Source organism: Erithacus rubecula (assembly GCF_903797595.1).
Source record: "Erithacus rubecula genome assembly, chromosome: 5".
NCBI classification, from domain to species: domain Eukaryota; kingdom Metazoa; phylum Chordata; class Aves; order Passeriformes; family Muscicapidae; genus Erithacus; species Erithacus rubecula.
The window spans coordinates 7,331,903-7,354,541 of NC_136687.1; the positions used below are offsets into that span (position 1 = coordinate 7,331,903).

Genomic DNA, 22,639 nt, shown 5'->3' on the forward strand with positions numbered 1-22,639 from the left:
CATTCTGTCTAAAAAAACCCAAAAACCACAGAAAACAAACAAATAAAAAAATACTTCACATAAAAACCTGGCAGATTATACAAATATTATCTCCCTTTACCATCTAAATAGGAAAGACAAGTAGTAAAAAATTACAATTGTTTCAAAACATGTATAATTTTGAACATATTAACATTTGACAATCACAAAACAAGCTGGGTTAGAAGGGATCTTTAAAGGACATCTGGTCCAACCCCCCTGCCGTGGGCAGGGGCATCTTTCACTGGATCTGGTTGCTCAATAGATTTCCCTATTTTAAGCATTAAATTCTCTTCTAGCCTTGACTGGGTCTCTCATGCTTTTTCAGAGCGTATTATTGCTGCCAGTGGTTGCATAAGAGAATTACTGAGATTTTCAGAAATGCCAGCAGAAGTAGAAAAACATAACCTTAGGAACAAAACAGAAATTCAATTATCTGCAACTATTCCCATTTACATTATTTTTCACAAGCAATAACCTGAAAATATTTTTAATTTTAAGACCCACCCTCTGAAGCAAAACTCCATTTAAAAAAATGTATTATATATTTGTACAACTTCAAGCATTTTTAAATATACAACTCACTCCCTACAACATCTGGCAGATAAAAACCAGACAAGTAAGGAACCTGGTGCATTTGTAAAGTTCCCTGCATCTTCTGCTAAAAAAAAAAAAAATTAAAAAAAAAAAAAAATAAATAAAAAAAAAGGGATCAGTAAGGCTCCAAACAGTTGTGCTGTGAGTCTAAGGCAGGCCCTCTAGCAGTGAGATTATGTGATTATTTCTGGATGCCGCAGTCATGTGGCTGCACAGCAAAGCTTTTGTCGGAAACATGACACAATCCCATCGCACTCAAACTGCTGGCAGCAACTCCACTGCATTTCCCTCAAACACACCCACAGCCACAGGAGAGAAATAACAGCTTCTCAGTGCCATGGCCCCAACGAATCAGGGAGTTTTCATTCCCTGTTGCAGTAAATCCAGAGGCTCCTCTCTCATTTTTCACTGGGTACCACTCCATGATTATCTACCTGGGTACTGCATTTAATCAGTGTTACCCCTTCTGCCAGACAGGTATGTTTTTCAAACATTGTCATGTAGTCTCTCATTGTGCTTTTCAGAAAAACACCAGACTTGCTAAAAAAATTTGACAGGATTACATCTCAAAGATCAACTCATTGTTTAGCTTCATTTAACTAATTTTGCCTCTCAAGCTGTCCTAAACTCAGAATATTTCCCCATTCAATTGCAACAGTTGAAGCACATACAAAATATTAGCCCCTAGGTAGACCAATCCCTATAAAAACTGAGTACAAAATTAACTAAGTTAGATGTTAAATAGCAAAATATTTTTACAAAAGAACAGACTGTGGAAAATCACATATTTGCCTCCCATCACAAGGCCCACCACTAGTTTGCTTTTACCTATAAATATAACATACTCACTGCCAGGTACATGAAGTACTAAAAACACAATGTAATTACCTTACTTCAGGATAATAGGCATTTGACCATTAAAAACAAAATCTAATCTTGTAATTCAATACTTCCATGGGGTATTTTTTACAGCAGTTAAGTTCTCCTTCTAAAAGTGCATACAAGTAACACTCAGCAATCAAAACTGATTCCTGTTTAACAAAAATTAGCAAAATGCTATTAAACATAAAACCTCATGTTAAAAGTAACAGAAACATACAGCCACCACAAAAGTACTCCAGAATACCTGGGAAAGAAACTCCTATTCCCAGATTCAAATCAACTAATTTAACCACCTCAGTAGTGAGCTTTGCTGTGCCTGTGAACACAGCTGTGGGACTCGAGGCAACCCAAGGGCACAGCTCACCCACAGCCACCACAGTCCTACTCCAAAACAGCTCCTCAGTTCTGGATGCACATCCACCACTGAGCCTCTAGGCTGGAAGTGGAGTCAGGAAGGATTTACCAAGTGTAATTCTAACACAGAACTTATATTCCAGCCTTTGCCAATTCCTGCAATAAAAGTTTGTCATATTGGCAAGATAAGACATATGGCAAATTGAAGACCATACACTACACCAGCTCAACTCTTTCCCTGAAAACCTCCCCAAACTTTTTACAAGTTTTTTCTTCTGATATTTATTAAAACCACAAGGTGTATGATTTCATCCCATCACAGACATGCCCAGGACATCAAGGCTTTGCTGGTGTGCCTGGCTGAACTCAGTGCTTGTCTGCATACAGAAGCTCAGAATAGCACAGGGGTTGAAGCAGAGTTTAATGCACACTCCATTACAGCTGAACAGAGGAGCAGCAATTCAGTATTTTTTCTTTGGGAACACAGTAAAGGAGCCAAGCTGTAAAATGCAATTTGTTAATGACTTCAAAAAGTAAAACCTTTCAAGTTAAAAATATGCAACAAATAGCAACTTATTCTTTTAACCTGTATACAATAAACCACAAAGTAATAAAAAACATTTTTAAAACAGACTCATGCAGTTTAGAGAAACATTTTTTCCCAGTAAGCTGAAACAATACCTGAGAGGAGAAGAGAAAAAAAAACCAGGTAGAATGAAAACCAAGACTGATGCATTTTCAGAGAAGTGACCACATTTATTAATGCATCATTAAATATAAAGGCTCCCTTAACATTTCTAGGATGGACTGTGTTCTTAAATCTAAAATTTTTCATATGCTTTGCCACTGATTCCCACATTATCTTAATTCTTGCACCTTCTAAGATTTTTTTCTCCCACTGTAATTACATGAGCAAACTAAAGCTTCTTTATATCATTTCCTGACTTGCTGCTAGTCCCTTCCTAATTTGTCAAAAAGAGTTTAAGTATTTACTGTACATTTCAAAGGCTTTCAACTTAGAGTAGAACATCCAAATCCACTGACATGACATTTTATAAAACTCATTCTGAACTGAAATATAAATCTGAAGATACGGTCTCTCAAAGCAGGTCACCATGGAGTCTCAAGCAGAACTCTTCAAGAGAGGGAGAACCAAAGCTGACTGGTGGCAGAGATACCATTTTGAAAGAGAAAGACAAAGAGCAGGTGGGACAACCAAAGCTATTTTTCAGGGCTGGTTATTAATATTCTCAGCATCCTAAGGTACTCTCATTATACCACACCTTAAAAAAAAATAAAGACAGCATTAATAAATGCCAGAGATTACAGATTTGATTTTTTTTTATTGATGTTGATAGTAAACAGCTGAAACAGATGGAAAATGTTTATGGTGTTGTTTAGCTATTAGGGACTCATCTGATGAACAGATCAGTTCTGTGTGACTCTCAGCCCATCAGAGCCTTGTAACTGCCCTGTTTGCCAACCAGTAACAGACAGTTTAAAACTAAACCAGACAAGTTTATTTTGAATTTCCTTTTCTCACTTTCAGTAATTTCTCTTGACTTTGCTTTTGCCAGATGAATTTCAGTTATTTAATTCCTGGACTTCATGGCTATAGAACTGTATTTACATCTTGTAAACATACAATTTTAACATCACTAAGTGTCTCTAATTATGCTGACACATATCTATATAAGTCTCCCAAGTAAAAACTGATGAAGCTGCATCTGCTCATTCTAAAGGGAATTTGAACAGAACACTAAAATGCATCAAGTATCCTATTTATCTCAGGTGTTAACATACTGAGCAATGATGAACTGCATTCTGCATTAAACATTTATCTGATGAGTAATTTTATTTACTGTTGAACCTGCTCACCAACTTTAACTTTTAATTTTTCCCATATTAAAATAGAAGGTCTGATACATCTGTTTATAGCTTAACACATTTGCTTACCCATGCAGAAAAAGAGCTCTACAGTCAGATTATATCAATTTGCTCACAAGACATAGTCTGTAATTAATAATCCCCTACACTGACAAGTCAATACAGTAATCTTCCATTCTGTAACTCTCAGTCTGTAAATACAGATTACAAAAACACAACATTGCAAAGAAACAAACTCCAAATCCTCAAGCACAATGTCTCCAATAGTTTGTTTACTCCTTCAGCTGAGCACAAAACAGTCTGACAGTCACCAAGTGACATCTGCTCACTACATCAACCCTTTCAAAAAGCAACAGCAGATACCACAGCATCAACTTCCTCTGAAGGCACCAAAAACTGAAACCAAACAAGCCTCACCTTGTTGTTTTCTTTCCAGAGAACTTAGTTTAAAGGTCTGTCTTACACCTTCAACACCACCACCTGATCAGGTCTAGGGAGCACAAAACAAGTGGTCACCCCTACTGGTTTCTATCCCATGCATCCCCACCAGCTACACCAACCCCCTTCAGCATGCTTCAACATCCTTTATTTGCAACTCCCCTTGCAAATTCCTGCCTCAGAGTAGCATCATCAGGCACTTTCAGACACTTTTTAGCATGTTCATTGTCTATAACTTTCTTAACTAGAACTCAGTGACAGATTCTTTACATCACTTCATGTCCTGCCCACCACAGACCAGAGGACCATGAATGGCAGAGGCAGGCATGAGACAAAAAAAAGGCTCACAGGAGCAACCTGTGACTTGCAACATGTGGGGTTTGTTTTGTTGGGGGAGTTGCTGTTTGGTTAGCTCAAAAAAACCCAAAACAAAACCCAAAACCAGCAAATTCACCACAAGATACATAGGTATTAGTAGGTAGAAAGCAGAAGAGGAAGATGCATGCCTTTTTTCTATTTTCTTTTTTTAATCTTAATGCTGCTTCTTTGGGCAGCAAGAGTACTTCAAATGTGTATTAATCTGGTTGCCCTGGTGTTCATTGGTGCTGCACTCAAAATGCTGAAAACAATTTGCACAAACATTTCTTGGCTGGAGGAGGTAAATATTTCACAGTCTTATACAGTCAGTCTTACTTGGTTAAGCACAGGTTACTCAAAAGAATTTTGTTATTCACATTCAATTACCCTGAATGCAGTTACTGTCTCTAAGGACCTGTTGAACAGCAGATATTCCAAACTTGCAGTCAGTACTGAAGCCATGTGTTAATGCTTGCTTCATGAGAGAAGAAATGCAATAAATCAACCATCTGTAGCAATTCAAATTCAGAGTTTTGCATATATTTTAAAAAGTCACCTTATTGTGACTGTATCCATAAATTAATACAAAAAAAACTACAAGCAAAACATGGAAGACTTCAGGCACCATCTAAGATCAGAATTAATAAGCATTTCACTACAAATCTGTGAGAGATTCAAATTTCAAATAAAATATACTGTCTATTGCTAATATTCAAGTTAAACCACAACATTTACATTCAAGATTTTGCAATCAGCTGTCATATAGCTAATTCCCAGTATTTTTAATTAAAGTGGATTGGGAAGAAAATTCTTCAATCCAAACTGATGAGTTCCTGCTACATAAACTAACTGACTTTAGGGAGGTTTCATTATGATGGACACTAAAGATGAAGAACAGGCAGAGGCTCCTGCTTTTTTATAATGTACCTTTGCATCTTTTGTCTTCTTCCACAGAACTGTGAAACCCCAAACAAGACAAACTATAAGATGACAGGACATCATTCTAGATAAACTTTGTCAGAATGCTTTTTCTCTGTTAAATTCTGCTTAGCTACTGACAGTCTATTCCCCACCAGTTCTTCCTTGAGCCATTACCATAATAAAACTTGGTGACATTTAGCACCAAGGAAACCCATCTGCTAACACATGGACAGCTAGTATCTTTGACAGCCTAATTTTCATCAAGGACAGGAGAAGAAATGATCTCTTGCTAACACTACATCTATCACAAATGAGATCAGCCTGTGCTTTTCATTATTCAACATGGATTACATTTGGAAAGGAAAATGTACTGCTGCATTAATACATCTCACTGTGCAAAACATCATTTGCAATTGTACAAGTTTGAAGGCAGAAAGAAGTACGCAAGGGAAAGGGATTTCTTCAGGGAAATCAGGAAATGACTGAAGGATGACTCAAACTGATGAACTCAGATTTGCAACTTTCTTATGTATAAATTAGGTTTGTAACTTTCCTCTTATGTATAAATTAGAATAGACAATTCAAATTTTATTTGTATGTTTAAGTACCTGGTAGAGATGAAGACATACATTGTAGTCTGTAACAACTGGCCATCATCCTAGCACTGCATGTTTGCAAACTCCAAAGGTATTATAAAGGTTACAGTAGAAGAGAAAAATGTTCAGAGAAATGATAAAGCCCCAGAGCTGAGTTGGCATATACAAAGATAAGAGCTATGTAAATTCCATATGGTTCTATAGAGAAAACAAAAAAAAATATTAAGAAGTGAAAGAAAATAGATGTATTGAACATTTTGTTATACTGCTGCCATAGGAGGCTGAGCACCCCCATCATCCTGCTTCACCCAGCTCTGGGGTAGGGGCAGTGCCAAGCTCCCCTTCACACCCACTGAGTATCCTGTGACTCCCACAAGAACATCACACACATTAAGAACAAAACAAAAACCCCAAAAGGACATGAAAATAAAACCAACCAAGAAAAACCCCAAAACCCTCATAAAACACCAGCAAATCTAGCAAACACAAAAGGATGAAAAATTCCACATCTCCCTCCTCAGCTCCATGTATAGATCCCTGGACATAATTACAAGGAACATGTTAACTGAATAAAATTATCCATGTTACCATAGATTTTAAAAAGTTATGATTTTGGAAGCAAGATTTTCTTTCCCCTCATGCATCAATACTATTATTACCATACTCCAATTACAAAACTATCTGCAGCTCATTTTCAAGGCATCTTGCATTCAGTATTTGAGAATACTGAACTAAGTCTAGCTTATATTGAAACAGGAACAAAGTATGTTCATACAGAAAGAGACTATTTCAGTGCAAGTAGGTGATTAACAGCTTATTTTGTTGGCAGGCTGCTGTACCCTGTGGCCTCTGCATAAGTTGCTGCTGAACTTCCAGATCACCCCTTAGTAAGTTTAACCTTGCATTTCAACACACTGTGCCAGAACTCAAGGAGGCAAGCAAAAATATTGTGCTGTTTTATAAATGAGTTCTTCATGGACAACAGGGGCAATAAAAGCCCACTAAGAAAACTGATGTGAGGATAAATGCATTTTAAAAAGCCCAAACACCTTTAAATTCCCTTTAAAGGCATCACAGACAACACAAATTCATATTACTCAGTTTAGTTCAAATTCAGGATCATCCTTCATGCCTATTCACAAGAAAAAAAATCTAAATAAAGAATGGTTAAGATCTCTTCTATCTTCTTTTCTTACAGCCTCAGTAAACACTAAAGAACACAAAGCACATTTACACAATCCCTATAACTTCTTTCATGGAAAAAAAACATGAGAGAAAGAGATAACTGCAGAAAATATGATGTATTCAAGTAGCATAAGAACTGAAAAAACCCAAAAACTTCTGATGAAAGTATTTGCTATTCTCTTGGAGCCTCTGCACTTATATTTGCTTAAACGCTCTGGTCCTTTTTCAATCTTCACAAGAGACTTGCTTTAGTGGCTGACACTCCACAAAACACCCCCAGAATAAAGGAGATGTATCAGGATGGTAAAAGTTATTACAGTAAAACAGAAGGATGAGAGATAAAACATATCTAGAATATTTCTAGCTAATTTTGGTACTAAATTGTTCAAGTGAAATCTCCCATTCTTTAAGTCATCAACTGTTTCAATTCCCTCCTTACATATGTTATTCCTTCTCTCACACAACAGTTTCTCTTGAGTAGCAAAAGGTTAAGAAGAAATTTAGTATCCTTAGTGTCCTGAAAATAATTTTTTATATAAATTTTAAAAATGAAACAAAACACGTTGTCCTATTTAGAATTTCCTTTAGTCCAGTAATAACCATGAATTCTTACCACCAACTGGAAATTACCCTTATGCCAGTATGGTATAGAACAGTACACCTGAGCAATTTTTAAACAAATATACTCTAGACCTGTATTTCCAAAGTGATAATTACATGAAATACTGACAATTTTCATGACTGACATTACTGTCAGACTTGATTTATATTCCAAAATTCTCCTAGTATGAGATGGATGGACATGCAAATCATTTTACTTAGTCAAGTATGTACATGAATCTGGAATTATGTGAACCAGGCATAGGGAATATATGATAATCACTTGCAAGTTCAAAACAATAATATTCAATGTTGTTGCTCTGCTTTGTGATGTCTGTAAGACACATGTCCCTCACTGAAGAGTTAAATATTCTCCTGCCTAATATTCTTACATAATTACCAGATAATAATTACAGGAGTTTATTGGAATTTGGGGTTTTTTCTAAAAGTACTTTTAAACTATCAACTGCTGACACTGATTTTTTTGGTGCATGTTCTCACTGAATAGCATGTCAAATATGCCATTTGAGCTTTTAAATTTCTAGCCTTACAGTTTAAATTATTGGCCTTCAAAAGCCTCCATGTGGATTTATAAGTGCTGTCTGAAGAATTCACTTGAGCAGCTTTAAAATACTCAGAAGGAGACAGCACAACATCTGTCCCTGACAAGCTGCTGAAAATCAGGCAGGATGCCAAGCACTCCCCAAAGTTCCAGCCCAGCAAAATCAGGCAGTCCTGAACAGCTGCAAAGCAAGAACTGCTTTTAACACTAAATCAAAGAAATCAAAGCTTGTGATAAGCATGCAGCAGTTGTTCCTTGAAGTAAACCAAAGAAATGAGAGGCACAGCTTAACTCGTCCATATCAACGTATTACAGCTTATTACTATTTTACTGATGAAGTTGTTTGTGTCTTTTAAAATTACATTAGATTTTAAACACAGGGAAGGCTTCATTGCTTTGCAAAACTAAACAAATCCTCCTCTGAAGACTTTATTATGCAAATTCACAGAGGAAAATAGAAGAAGCAGAAAAAATACCACAACTTAGACTTAGGAAGCTTTTGTTCATTAGTTTCATGTCCCAAGCCTTCCCATAGATTTCAACTGTCTTCTGGGCGTTTGCTTTGCTCTTAAGGAAACAAGAATAAAAATTGTAACAATGAAAACTATAGAATAGAGAGAGTGAAAAAGGCTTATAAGGTCAAATGGAGATAAGCAGAGGTCCAAAGAGATGAAAGAAAGAAAGGTAATTCTGAAAGTGAAATTCTAAAAGAAAATTCTAAAAGATGCTTAACTCCTGGTGAAAACAAAGATAAAAATGAACAAACAAGAAAATCAGTCTTGTTTTATTACTTAAAACAATGTCAGAATGTTTCAAGAAGAGAATAAAAGTATCAACTCTCAAGATCAAAAAGAAAAGTCAAAAGGCTTTTTCTTGCAATAAGCAACAAGTAACATGGGCTTGAACATGTTGCTTTAAAAAAATCATCTTAAAGCATGAATTTTTGAGCTATAAAATAAATTGAACAAACACACCTAAACACATGCAGTCCCATGTTTTGAGTCACTCAGAAGTGTTCATCTACACACTTTTTCTTCTGTATAATAGATTTACCTACATTTTTCCTTTTCCTCCTTTCTTCCAGAATGCTACCAAATCATGCAGGACTGAAGTCAAGGAAAAAAAAAATACTAAGTCACACAATCTTCAACTGCCTTCTGGTTTTGTGCATGATATCATCTGTTAGGCTGCACAACAGCCAAGGGATGATGCACAGGAAAGGCTCAGGGGATTCCTGGGAGGTGCCACAGTCCAGGTGAGCCTGCCCCATGCTGCAGGTCAGATGCTTGGTTGGCACCACACAGGCCAGTGAGAACAGACCCACAGCCCTGGCAAACAGCAAAAGCCACGAGTGACCCTGATATTCAAAGTGCAGGACACAAAGTCCTCAAATCTTCCAACCTGAGTCTGTGGAAAAAGCTCACTCTGGGAAGAGCAGAGGGAGGAACTGAGAGACCCCTGCAAGGCTGGGCTGCTGACAAGTGCAGTGAACAGGTCTGGCAACTTTAATTACTAGAACCAGATAACAAAGTACTTCTCACACATCCTGACTTCCTATTTACTTCCTGGTGCTCTCCAAGCACTGACACAGCCCTGTCTCTAGACAGGGAGTGATAGAGTAATAGTGATAGAGTAATAGTGATAGAATAAATCTATTACTTGTCTGTGCTGCAGTGATAGGGTGAAGTGAGGTTTTCAAACTGGTGCTTCCAAAATGCAAATGCCTAGTGACAGGCAGCATGCTCAGAAGAAACCTGCATGCAGTAATTACCTTCCCCATCAGTCTAAAACAAGTCAAGCATCATCCTTCAAAAACCATACAAGCCCACCAACTTTTGTTGCTCTTTTCTGTTCTTGTTACCTTTTTTTTAAATTTTGTTGTACTTAAAAGGTTGCTCCATTGCTGTTCTGAATATACTTCCTTGGTTTTACTTTCATTATGAATTTTTGTGATTGAAAATTTTGTACCTACTCTTGCCTGGATATTTGCATAAATGAAAACTAGCTATATTTTACTTATACCATTTAAAATATAAAAGGAGAGGCCTGTCCAAGCTCACTGACAGCTTGAAGAAAAGTAGAATTACTAGATAATCAGAGGGACAAAGGAATGATTTCACAATAAATACAAGAATCATCTAATTTAACTTGTGGCTGCCATACACTGATATCCTGGAGAATAACTCTCTGCACATAATTCACCTTCAAGCCAAATTATTTGTCTTAGAGTACCATGGGAAACAACACAACCTTGAAGTGCCACAGTAAAAAATAGCATCCATAGCTTTCCCTCTAATATAACAGATATTGACAAACTAATTTTTTCCATTATTCTTCTTCATAGGTTTGCACCTAATCTATTTTTCAACTTCAGTTGCTCTAGGAACCAGGCCTATACCAATGCTGAGAAAGAACTGAAGTCACAACAGGCATCCTTCAATCCTGCTCAGAGAAAAAACAAGCTAAAATGCTCTTTTAAAAATTGCAGAATTGATACCAGAAGCTTCTGTGGTAAGATTTAAATGGCACATCATCCTCCAATGGCAGCTACACACAATGTGACACTCCAATTGTACATACAATGTACAAGTTAGGACTTTTTTTCATTTAGGTCTAAAATAACAAGAAACATTTTTTTTTTACAAGTTGCTTTACAAAGTTGCAATTAGACTATTCAACACCATATTAAAGCAACATAACTGAAATATTAAACTTCACAAAACTAGTAAACTTTACAAATAACTCATCCAAGATTAGAAAAGGGATCTCTTTCTCCAGCCCATCCTGCTGCTGGTTTTAGAAATTCTGCATTACATTTTCAGGGACTGGTGGAAGCAGTGGCTGAGTGAGTAAACAGAAACCACAAAGAAATATTTGGAAGACATTTTTCATGTAAAAACACAGGTGTGACACCAGGGATAGGGACACTTGGGGAATCAGTGATCTGCAATGTACACAAAGAGCTCATGCTCAGCTGCTGTGCTTTGCTACCTTTAGGTTTAGGCTTTATGAGTAAAACACTGATGGCAACTATGACTTATGCATTTATCCATCAGAAGACCTAAACTCTTGTCCATGCATGAAACATGATGATTAACTATCACCATCTATCATTCTGAGCCTCCAAAACTTGGTGCAAATCAACATATTGGTAGAACTGCAAAGCAGGCTGTCTGGTTCTTTTGAAACAGCATTAAACCAGATTACTTGCAAGGAGTGTGGTTTCTGTGAATTACATTATGGTGGTATCTGAAAACCAGTATTACCAGTATGATACAAGATGCTACAGAATCCTACTGTTTCAAAGGGAAAAAAAACACAAACACAAAACTTCATAAATATTTGTAGCTAGACTAGGGAAGATGAAAAGAGCAAAGTTCCTACTCAGACACCTGGGCTCCACAAGTGTTTTGTGTTTATTTGTTTAAGGAAAAGGAAATAAGCAAAATAAGCAAGGTCTGCTCTTACTCCAGAGATCTGCCAGCAGCTGCAGCATTCCCTTTGCCCTGAGCTTCACCCAGGTGATGTTTCATAACTCTGGTTATGAAAACATGGAATAAATTCCCTCTCCCAACCAACAGTATGTGTTTTCATCTCTCACCTCTCCAGGATGTCCTTTTCTCTCCCAACTTACCATCCACCTCAACACTGCAGTGCATTGATCTGAACTTCCTGAATATTTGGAGGGAGAAAGAGCTTCAGGATTTTCACATATAAACTGGGGAACAAGATATGCCTAGCATGCTAATTAATCCCAGAAGCAGTTTAGCTACAGCCAAGGTTTTTATGATTACACTGCAGGAGAAAAAAAACCAACAAGGAGTTCTTGTCAAGGAGCAGCAGGGAGGAAAGCAAAGAACACAAGCTGGTATTACTGTCCAGCTGCAGAGCTGACCTTTCAATATTAAACAAAGCCTCCTACATATGCTGGAATTAGGTGGGGTAGGTGGCTAAGGCAGGAAAACAAAGATAACTAAGGAAATAACTTATGCACTTGTTAAATTAGGGAAGAGGGAGACAGTAGAAAGCAGCTCCACTTAAGTATACATGGTCACAGTAAACAATCCAGGTGCTTACAATGACCACATGAATCTAAATGGAAAATGAAAAAAAAATACAAATTTGAAGAAGTCAATGAAATTAATGGTGAATGAATTAAGAGACTAATTTGGCAGCAGTCTGCTCAATGTGCACTGGAGCACTGTATAATACTGATCCCAAGTCAATCATTTGGAAAAAAGGACACAGAGATTAGAGGCAAAATCTATGCAGGGTCTGAAATGGCAGAGCCAAGAGAACTGGGGGGAAAATGATGACTGGTGGTGGGACTATCCAACAAAAGATCAAGAAACATGGCAGGCAAGAACTAAGGTAGGACAACACTGGGATGTACTGGACACATGTTGAACTTGAACTAAAATGCTCAAGAAAGTTTTTTTAGTGTATTGAATTTATGAAGTCATCCTCTGCCCAGGACAGAGAAAGCTTCAGGGAACAAATAACAAAAGCAAGGACATCATCTTCCTTTCTAGGGCACCTGGAGCATTCCCACCCTGCACGGTGTCAGCACAGGTACACTCCAAGAAATCTCCCAAATCTGAGCTCCAGATCTTGAAAGGTGGCACAGCTGCCTGTCACCTCTTTGTTATTGGGACCCACACCTGCAAAAGCTGCCAGCAAATCCTGCATCCTCCCTGGGCCAGCCAGACTCTGGGATGGGAAGGGGCCTCCTCTGATGCCTCTCCCAGCACTGCAGGGCTTGGGGCAGGAGGCTCAGCTCATGTTCTCCTGCAAAACAGGTTCTCCTCAGCATTTCACCTACATTTCAGTATCAAGCAACTTTTAGCTGCATCTTTTCAGTAACTTGAACTGTTAAACAAATAGAAGAATAAAACAAAAAAAGCTGTTAGGCATGGTTTTTTAATACAGTGAAATTTCCTCTTTATAGCTGAGTGTAGTGTGCCAAGTTTATTTTTAAAATGCCTTCAGGGCTAAATTGCAGATAAGAATGCCACTAGTTCCTTTAAAGGTGAATACAAGAAACTATGTACTATCAGGAACCACATACATAAAAATCCAGAAGACCAAAATCATTTTATCATTAGAAAAATTGTACTGTTCAAAAAGACTAACTGCCTTACCTATAGGCTACCTACCACACTATCTGCCAGCACTAAGGAAATTTCAGGAATATATCTATTACAATAGTGATGTTTTCAATTGATCACAACTCTCCAGAGCAAGCTTACAAATTAACATTTTTCAACGAGTATTACTCACATAAACAATATTCCTCACCCCTCAAAAAGAAAAGGTTTAAACTAAAGTTATGTTAAAGCTAGTGGGAAAGAAAAAATAAATTTTTCTCACAAAGAAAAATCTTGAAATGCAACACAATTACAAGCAGTTCTAGTCAGTCATAATTCTGAACTGTGAAAGATCAAGTTTGGCATGTTAATATCTACCTCTGGGAAAGCCAAGAGACAAGCAAATTGTTCCATAAACATCTTGATCTTATTGCTGGCTATGATGATTTTATGACAACTTACTGTAACTGTGTGCTTTTAAAAAGCACAGAAGCTACTGTGAAGCTCTAATAGTCACAGTAACATTCACAATATTCTGGAACTTTCATAGTCACATTGCACCTGTAAGGAAAAGCCTTGGGCATTTGGACTTACCAAACACGTCACATTTCAAAGTTCACTTTTAGGGTCTTGTTTCTGTGAAACTTTCCAGCTTTGCTACAAATGTTTCTATGAAATTTAAACCCTTTAAACAGTAACCAGCAGAACGTTTTTGTCACAAATTTAAAAAAAAAAATCAACATGGATTAGAATTAGAATGAATTCCTCAGTACTTTAGACAACTATTTTTAATTGATAAAAAAAATGAAGAAAAGTGTAAGCCTTAACACATCAAGCAAAAGTTTTCAAAACAGATAATTCAGAAAACCTTTACTACTTACAGTTAATGTCTGAAATCTTTAAAAAGGTTTTCTTTCATATCAAGATTAGCACTTATATTAGAGAATATGATCTTAAAGGGAAAGTCAGACATGTAACTTCAATATATCTGGATTTTCACAATCATTATGAATCTCCTCACCTATTCACTGGACCAGCAGTTTTCTTTTCAGATCCCCTCAAAGTTATTTATAAACAAAAGCAAAGTTAAAAGCAAGCATTCAGAAATCTTCACATCTCCTCGTAAAAGTGACCCTTGTTTCAGGACAACAGGGGAAAAAAAGTACTTGCAAGCTATTCTGTATATTGTCTCAGAATCATTCAAAATGCTGCTTTATTGAATACTTGCAATGGAACCATAATTCTATTTGTCTTTATTCTTAATGTCATAGTAATGTCCAGGCCTTAAAAAATACTTTGAATCTGCCAAATTTTACCAACATCCTTCCTAAAAGGAAGGTAAATTTTTAGTATTAATCTGCCAATATTCAATACATCACATTAAAAAGGTAACCATAAAAATGGGCTCAGACAATGTAAAAGATGATATGGTATAACATTATTGCAAAGAGATTTCTACTACTAATTACAGTGTCTATGTTCCACAATAAGCCTAATGTTCTTCACAGCACTCACCATGAGATCTGAACAAGAAATTCCAAGAAAAACAGCTTTTCTTATCAAAAAGCTTTTTCTTATCAAGCCACACACAAGGTTTCAGCCAAAGAAAGTTCTTTCATCAGTCAACCCACAGAGGAGGTGAGATTGTAGTCAAGGTAGAACAGTAACTACTGTGTCAGACTGAGTTAAGGGATGCAGGATATAATCTCAGCTCAGCCTCAGCAAGACCTATCCCTCCATTTCAGTTTTCCACTGGAGATTAGGTTCATCTTCACCTAGAGTTATGAGAGCCTTTCAGAGGAGATACTGCATTGGTTTCAATCAATAAGATACAATTTAAAACTTAATTTCTCTGAAGTACATCAAGAAAGCACAAGAAAGGGGATTCAATTCTTCAAATCTAATTGCATGCATTTGTACTCCAAACTCAAGTCTCAATACACAAAATAGAATTTTGCAAAAAGACTGCAAACTTCTTTCTTACCTAATAAGCAGAGCCTACTAAATCAGACCACTAAGGGAAGTGAAGAATAATAATTTAATTCCTCCTTTAAGCTTGCACCAAAACAGTAAAAACAGCAGGCTAACATCAATACTGAAAAAAACAATGCAACGTCAGGTATTTTGTATTCCTCCTTCTTTCTACTGCAGGCTCATCTTTTAAAATGAAGGGCGTTACACATTGTTTTGTTTGGAAAAATAAATTTTCCTTTAAAAACTTATGTTTACAAGTAGTTTATATGAATAATAACTTTTTAATCCTCTGAATCCTATGGCAACAAAAGGCTTCAATTGGTGACATGGAAGCCAAAACCAGAAAAAGACACACAAGGTATAAATGGCACTAAACCACACCTCACTCTGCTGAGACCCAAAATGTAAAGAAAAGCATGTTAATACCTCACATGACCTTCTCCCAAACACCAGAATTCAAATGCTCCTAAGAGTAAAGGTGGAAAGTAAGAAAAATGCTCGAACAACCACAGGAAGTAATCAAAGTATCTGACTTCTTCAGACAGATTGAAATCATGTTATAGCTACAATGAAATCCATCCTTATTTTAGGAATTTCTCCTGTGAGTCCTTATAAACAATCATATTAACTGTAGATGAGTGAAAATTAGGAAAAATACAGGTATAAACATTATACCACAGTGCATAAATTGCCATTCAGGCCATAAAACTCCTGCCCTACCATCCTATACCACCTTGAAACTGGACAGAAGTTTCTTTATGAACTTCCTGAACACATTCAACAGACAGCTTCAGAACTCCAAAAAGTGTTGGTTTCATTTACTCTGCTGTGTTGGACTTTTCTTACATCTAAGTATAAGACAGCTTCCCAAAATGCTCCAGGATGGGGTTGGGGTTTTTTTAAGGCTGAATACTTAGATTTATTAGGTCACAGTTATGCTGTTAATTAATAATAAAAAGGAAGTATACAAAAAGCTACAAGGAGAATGAATGAAAAAACCCCTTCTGATGATGCAGTATATTGATGATATACAAATCACATTATTTCCAAACAGCTCCAGCTGGTCAAGTTTTATGCTATTCATGCTAAACAGAAAGCTAAGGAAAATGTGATCACTGTATCAGTCATGATAAGTCCAATACAGAACCTGATATAAATAATACCACATACCATCATTTTGTACTTAAACCATTCCAAAATTATAATAATCATGAGAATACAAATTGCTTGTAACAGCTAAAGCTGGAATAAATACATGAAATTCCCAGTTGCCCTGCTGCAAAGCTGCTTATTGAAGTTACTCGTGCATCATTCAAACTTCCAGCTTGGCATTTCTTCAAACATCACATTCAATGTTTCTAAATGTAGTCTTCTTGTCTGAAATTTCTCACCAAGATACAAAAATCAATGTTATATAAAGCACTCTTTCCTGATACTGATGATGCACAATATGAGTCACCACTTCAAAGCCTCCAACACACCACCACAAGCCACATTCTTTTAAGTCACGAATAAACCCTAAAGTGGTTTCTTCTGTCTTGCTTCTAATGAACCATCCTTGGTTCCCAACAGCAAATTGAAACTCTGACAGTCAGGATAACATGAGCTCCACAAGCAGAAATTAAAACTTCTTCACAACACATACATGTCCTTTCACTCAGTATTTGCTATATTTGTTATTTTTAAAGCTTTTCTAAAAAGGCTAGAAAACCACAATCACCAGTGAAATGTTAATGGTGAATCTTTGTTCATTTCTTTGTGCAATAACCTGTTGATATTACTTGGCCTCCCAAAATAAGACAGGAAATGTTTTTATCTGAACAGAAAAAAAAATTTGAAAATTATTCTTGCTGAGGAAATGATCATTCTGTCCTGGCTGGTGACAGCGTCATCCATAAAAAGCTCTTCCTCAAGCACTTGCACACCCTGCCCACACCTGCACATGCTGTGCATGAGTGTCCAGCCAGAAATCTTCAGCCCAGGCAGCAAATGCCACAGGTGGGGGCCACAAAGAGCCCAGCAATAAGAAACCACTGCTTCAATAGCCCAGTTAAGTGTGGAAAAATCTCCCAAGTAGATAGTCCAACCTCAAGCATACATCACAACTCCTAAGTATCACTTCATTATTACAAAACTCTAATGATATAGTCAACATGTGAGTATAAATAAATATGTATGTGTATATAGATGCACATGTAATTTTACAAGAAAATACACCCAAGGAAGTCACAAGAAAAAGACAATAATTTGGGTTATTTCCAAACAACAAAGTGAAAGGATGCCCAGATGAACTGGAAAAGGCCCTGCCAGTGGAAAGCACACAGTGCCAGGGATCACCCCAAATCCTCAGAACTAGGTGATGCAGCATGAGAGATACTGCTCCACTAAGAAATTTCACAAAAAAACCCCCAAAACCAGCAATGGAATTTCCTAGGGAACTATTCTTGTTGTCTTTTGCCATGAGAGGGGCCAGTATCCACACAGAACATCTCTACAAGCAATGATCCAGAAGAGAGAAGCAGCACTAGGAGATGCTTACAACTATCTGAATTTATTCACCACCAAGAATCATTTTAGAAGTATTCACAGCAATACAACCATTCCATCAAAAAAATGTTCTACCACATTTTCATCTTTTTCCTTCTTTAAGAGGACTATGCCCAAATAGCAGAAGGTCACTATTCTTCTCACGATTCCCAAGATCCCAATCTAAAAAGATCTTGCCTTTTATCACTGAAGCAAAATCTAGAAATGTTATTGATATACCTTAGATCATCTCAGATAAATACTGATTGTGCTTTACACTGTAAATGCAGCTTTATTCACGTTTCTGCTTAGTCTGTTTTGAAAAGGAAGCAATTACATTTCTCAGCTGTTTTCTCATGATTTCTGGTAAGGCCATCATGAATGCCATGTGAAATTTCAGGCTATGGAAAAGATTGCTTTTCCAAGAATGCAATGTTTTGTGATGAAATACAGCATTGTAACCTATCATCAGTAATTATATTTGTAATTCACAAGTATAATGTGGAAATGTGGCCAAATAATACTTTTTCACATCCAAGTTTCTATAGCAATTTCACCAGAAAAGCAAGAACTAACACAGATCATAGCTGAGCTCTGGCAGTATTAGCACCTTGTGAATAAAGCACACCATCAGCTCTGCAAAAGTAATTCCATCAAAAATAACCATAAATAAAGTGCAATCAAAAATAACCATAAGCCATGAATATATATAAAATTTTACAAGGAAATCCCTACATTTCTGGTCATAGAATAGGGCTTTGGTTGGGGTTTTTTGTGTTTTGTTTGTTCTAAGACTTAAGCACACACTATAATTTCTTCTTATAATTAGAGTACAGATGAAAGCTAGCTGAGATACTTAACATGCTTCTCTAATGCATATTTGTAATTTCAACATCAGTAACAGGTTAAGGAACATTCCTGCTCACTCTATTTATTCTTTGGTTTTTCTCAACCCTCACTCCTCTTCTTTTTGCTCTACAACTTCAGTTCCATCACAGTGCAATTGCAACATCACTAGAAAGATGCAAGGTGCAGGGAAGCTGAAAACACAAGAAGGTTAAATAGATGTGAATAACTTAGGACACCAAACTACCTTAGGAACAGAAATCCTTAATATGTCTAAAAAAAAAAAAATACCCTCCAATACTTTTCCACATAGCAGAAAGCCCAAAGCGTGCTGCTATCCTGAACAATCACATTAGCCAATAAATGTGCCAAACTGGAACTTGCTGACACAAGAGTTCAGCTTCCTTCAGTGGGAGTCAGGTAAAGCAAGGGGCAGCTGGCTGGGATGATGTGACCCAGCTCTAGACTGTGCTCAGCAAGACAGGCACTGTTGCAGTTGTTGAGACAGACACGACTGGCAATATCACCAGTCCCTTATTAAAAACTTTTTGTGCCTTCTGTCAGCAGATTTCTCTCAGGCAACTCCACACAGCACTGACTCCTTCCCTCCTACTCTCTGCAAGTTTCCTTCTCTGTTCTGCATGACTACCTAACCCCAACCCATCCCTCACCCAGCAACCTAACCCTGTCTGTCCCTCACACAGCATCTTACCTTGTCTGTCCCTTCCTCCTCACAGCAAAGCCAGTAGACTCCATCCCCAAAATACACAGACTCTGGTTCCCAAGCTCCAACTAACTGATAACCAACTAACTCACTCTTATAACACCCACCCTCATTGGGCAGGCAAGGCTGTCTCCACTTCTCAGCAATCAGTACAGCTGTAACTCTTTGAGGGAAATTGCCTTCTGCACTCTCCTTACAAACCATCTTCCTTCAAGGCACTCCTCATTTCAGTGCAGCAATGCAGTAGTGTCACCTCTGCTCACCTAAAATGACCAGTATCATGCACAGCACTGAAATCAAGGTCCTTGGTATAGAAGCAGAAATGTGAGAAGCTGATAACAAAAAAATCTGTAACAGTGTCTGCTAAAGAACCAGAGACCAGCTCTGCAAGGGGCAGACCTTGCTTTGTAGTCCATCAGAACCTGGTACACAATTGCTTTTTCAGTTCTGATTTAAGCAAACTACAGCTAGATAGCATATCATGGATTTAAAAATTCCAGGTTAAAAAATTTGCCACTACCACACTTCTGCAAAAGTTACACTGTATCAGGAAAAACCTCTGCAGAACTATGCTGTACTACTAATTTAATTTATAATTTGTTAGGTATATATTTAAATTCTCACTGAATGCCAGCTGGCATTGGCTCTGCTGGATAGCAAGGGAGCTTCTGGCAGCTTCACTCAAGAGACACTCCTGCAGCCCCCCTGCTACCAAAACTGTGCTATGCAGACCCAAACCAAGCCCAAAAGCCACTGCTGAACAAAGCTCAAGATTCTCTTCACAACATGAAAACGGCAGGTGATAGTTACTGCAAATGAATGATTGTATCTTCCTGCAAGGCTGTGGTGTAATCATTCAGTCACATTATTGCAGTGTGCCACTGATGACAGCTCACAGTTAGCACTAGTGCTGCTTATAAAGGACAGAATACCAAAAAGAAAAAAGTCCAAAAGCATAAAGAAAAATAAAAATATGCTCACATACTTCGAAAAAGCACATGCATACTTTTTAATGTTGAAACCTATTCTACGAAAAATACTCCTATGAGTTTTATCCAGGTAGAATTTCCCCCTATTCACTAGTACCTATTTTGGAAAGGTAGATCTTAACTTCTATAGTTACAATGAGCAGAGACTGATTTGAGGTGTTAGAAACTACCTTCCAAAGTGCCTGATCATCACACCCACACACTGCTTAGTGATTTTATGTGACTTGCCTACAACATGCAAAATCTGTTGTGAAACCAAACACTAGTGTTCAAAAACTTCTGGCTTCTGGACTTGTGTAAAAATTCAGCAGTGTCAAACTGCTACAAAACTAGCTTTAGCTGTTTGTTAAAAAAAAACAAAAGAGTACAAAAGACTTAATGCTGAAGAATAAGCAAAAGGAATCTACAAATCCTTTCAATCCATGAACACCCTAATGTAAACTTCCGTGGTGACGCTAACAGTCACATTTTATGCAGAAAAGCTGTATTGTTTCAGGTAGTTTTCAGGTGGATTGCCCACATATAAACAAAGCAAACACTCAGTAAGTAGCACAAAACAGTCCCATTTCAACAATGGATGTGTTTTGTCTAAACAACACAAGAGAGTGCTTTTTCCAGCAAAAAGCAAGGTCACTCAGTGGACAGAATCAAGTATTAAGAGGTTTAGCACACTCCATGTACTTCACATGATGAACCTCACTGTGATCAAGTCACCTCCACTGGATTATCATCTATCACCACATTTGCTCTATGTTCCACAGTGTCTGGGTGCTTGACAATTCCCAGGCATACTGTCCCTGAAACGTGAGAAAATAAGGTGCAATTTCAGTCCTTTAATATCTTGCATATCCACCTGTAGAGAGTGGCAAGATTTTTTTGGGTTTGGAGGCTGAGACAGACTTATAATGAAGCTTTGAAGATCTTGGTTTGAAGACTCAGGAGGTATCAACAAACTTCGAATTTATTTCTCAAATAAAAACAGTGAGAAAGAAAATGGATAGCATCTAAAGGATTAAGGGCAGTGGAGTGTTGATGTTTTGGTTTCTGTAATTTAATTAAAGTCACCAGGCAAGATGAGAAAGTAGCACAGATATAAATTTGCCATAGACTGACCTTATCAACAGGTGGCCTTTAACACTGCCCACGTATCTACAATCCTAACCAGCTATAAAAATATGTGTTATAAAAATATGTTATCAAAACACAGAAAAAGAAACTAGAAAAAAGACACAATTTATGAGTACTCTTTATCTCCATCTGCTGCTCAGCTAAGCATTTAAGAGAATGAAGAATTCCAGGAGAAACTAGTAGAAATCAGTTTCATGGGAAGTTTAGACATTTACAAACCTTAAGTCATCCAATTCTATTGTACACTGTTTAAGCAATGCAGTATACAGACTAAAATTTGCTAGATTATGCTGTGTATTCAGTTCTCACCCATAATAATCTGTTTACTTGGAAATTAATAGCATTAAAACATATACTAAGAAATACAAAAAACCTCTGAAAACTCCAAAGAAAAGAAAAGAAACCTGTACCCAATTCCCTGCAATCTTTGCTACAGGTACCAACCACCTGCAAAAACAAGTTCAAGCAAAGATTCACTTATCGAGTTGCTGGAAACACTTCAAACATAACAAAACAAATTTTAAAAAAACCAACCCACCCAACACATCTGACTGATTTTCAGTAGTTATTGTTTTAAAACATTGTGTTGATTTATAACGTCTAATAAGAGACTTGGGCTATTAAAATATGAATGAGACATTCAGATCTCTTCCTACCTGCTGCATTATACTTTTTTTTTAAACTCATCTCTAAAGCCTACTAAAATCTGCATTTAAAATGCTAAATAGTAAGAAAAAAAAAAGCGATTTAAGATTATATTTCCAGCTATGTTTCTAAAAGTTAACCTGTTTCCTTGCATAAGTGCCTGTTTGAAGATGTATAATTACTTTCAATAAAACTAATAAGTAAAAATCCATGTTAAGGCTGACATGTTGCAACTAGAAAGCATTTTTGCAATTTACACATCAACAAACAGAGCACACAAATTATGTAAGCAAACTCTTGTTAGACATTCAAATGTTTCCGTT

The 22,639-nt window shown here is 37.0% G+C and overlaps 1 protein-coding gene across 5 annotated transcripts in view; it reads right to left on the reverse strand.

The window, feature by feature from the left end:
• ZFYVE28 (zinc finger FYVE-type containing 28) overlaps window positions 1-22,639 on the reverse strand; it is a 140,844-nt gene that overhangs the window by 99,357 nt on the left and 18,848 nt on the right. Inside the window, exon 1 of one of the 5 annotated variants that reach the window (XM_079307012.1) lies at window positions 19,543-19,615. The exons of the other annotated variants lie outside the window; for them this stretch is intronic. The gene's annotated coding sequence lies outside the window, so the exon portion shown is untranslated. Of the gene's footprint in view, window positions 1-19,542; window positions 19,616-22,639 lie in introns of those variants that run through there. 5 annotated transcript variants of the gene reach the window in all.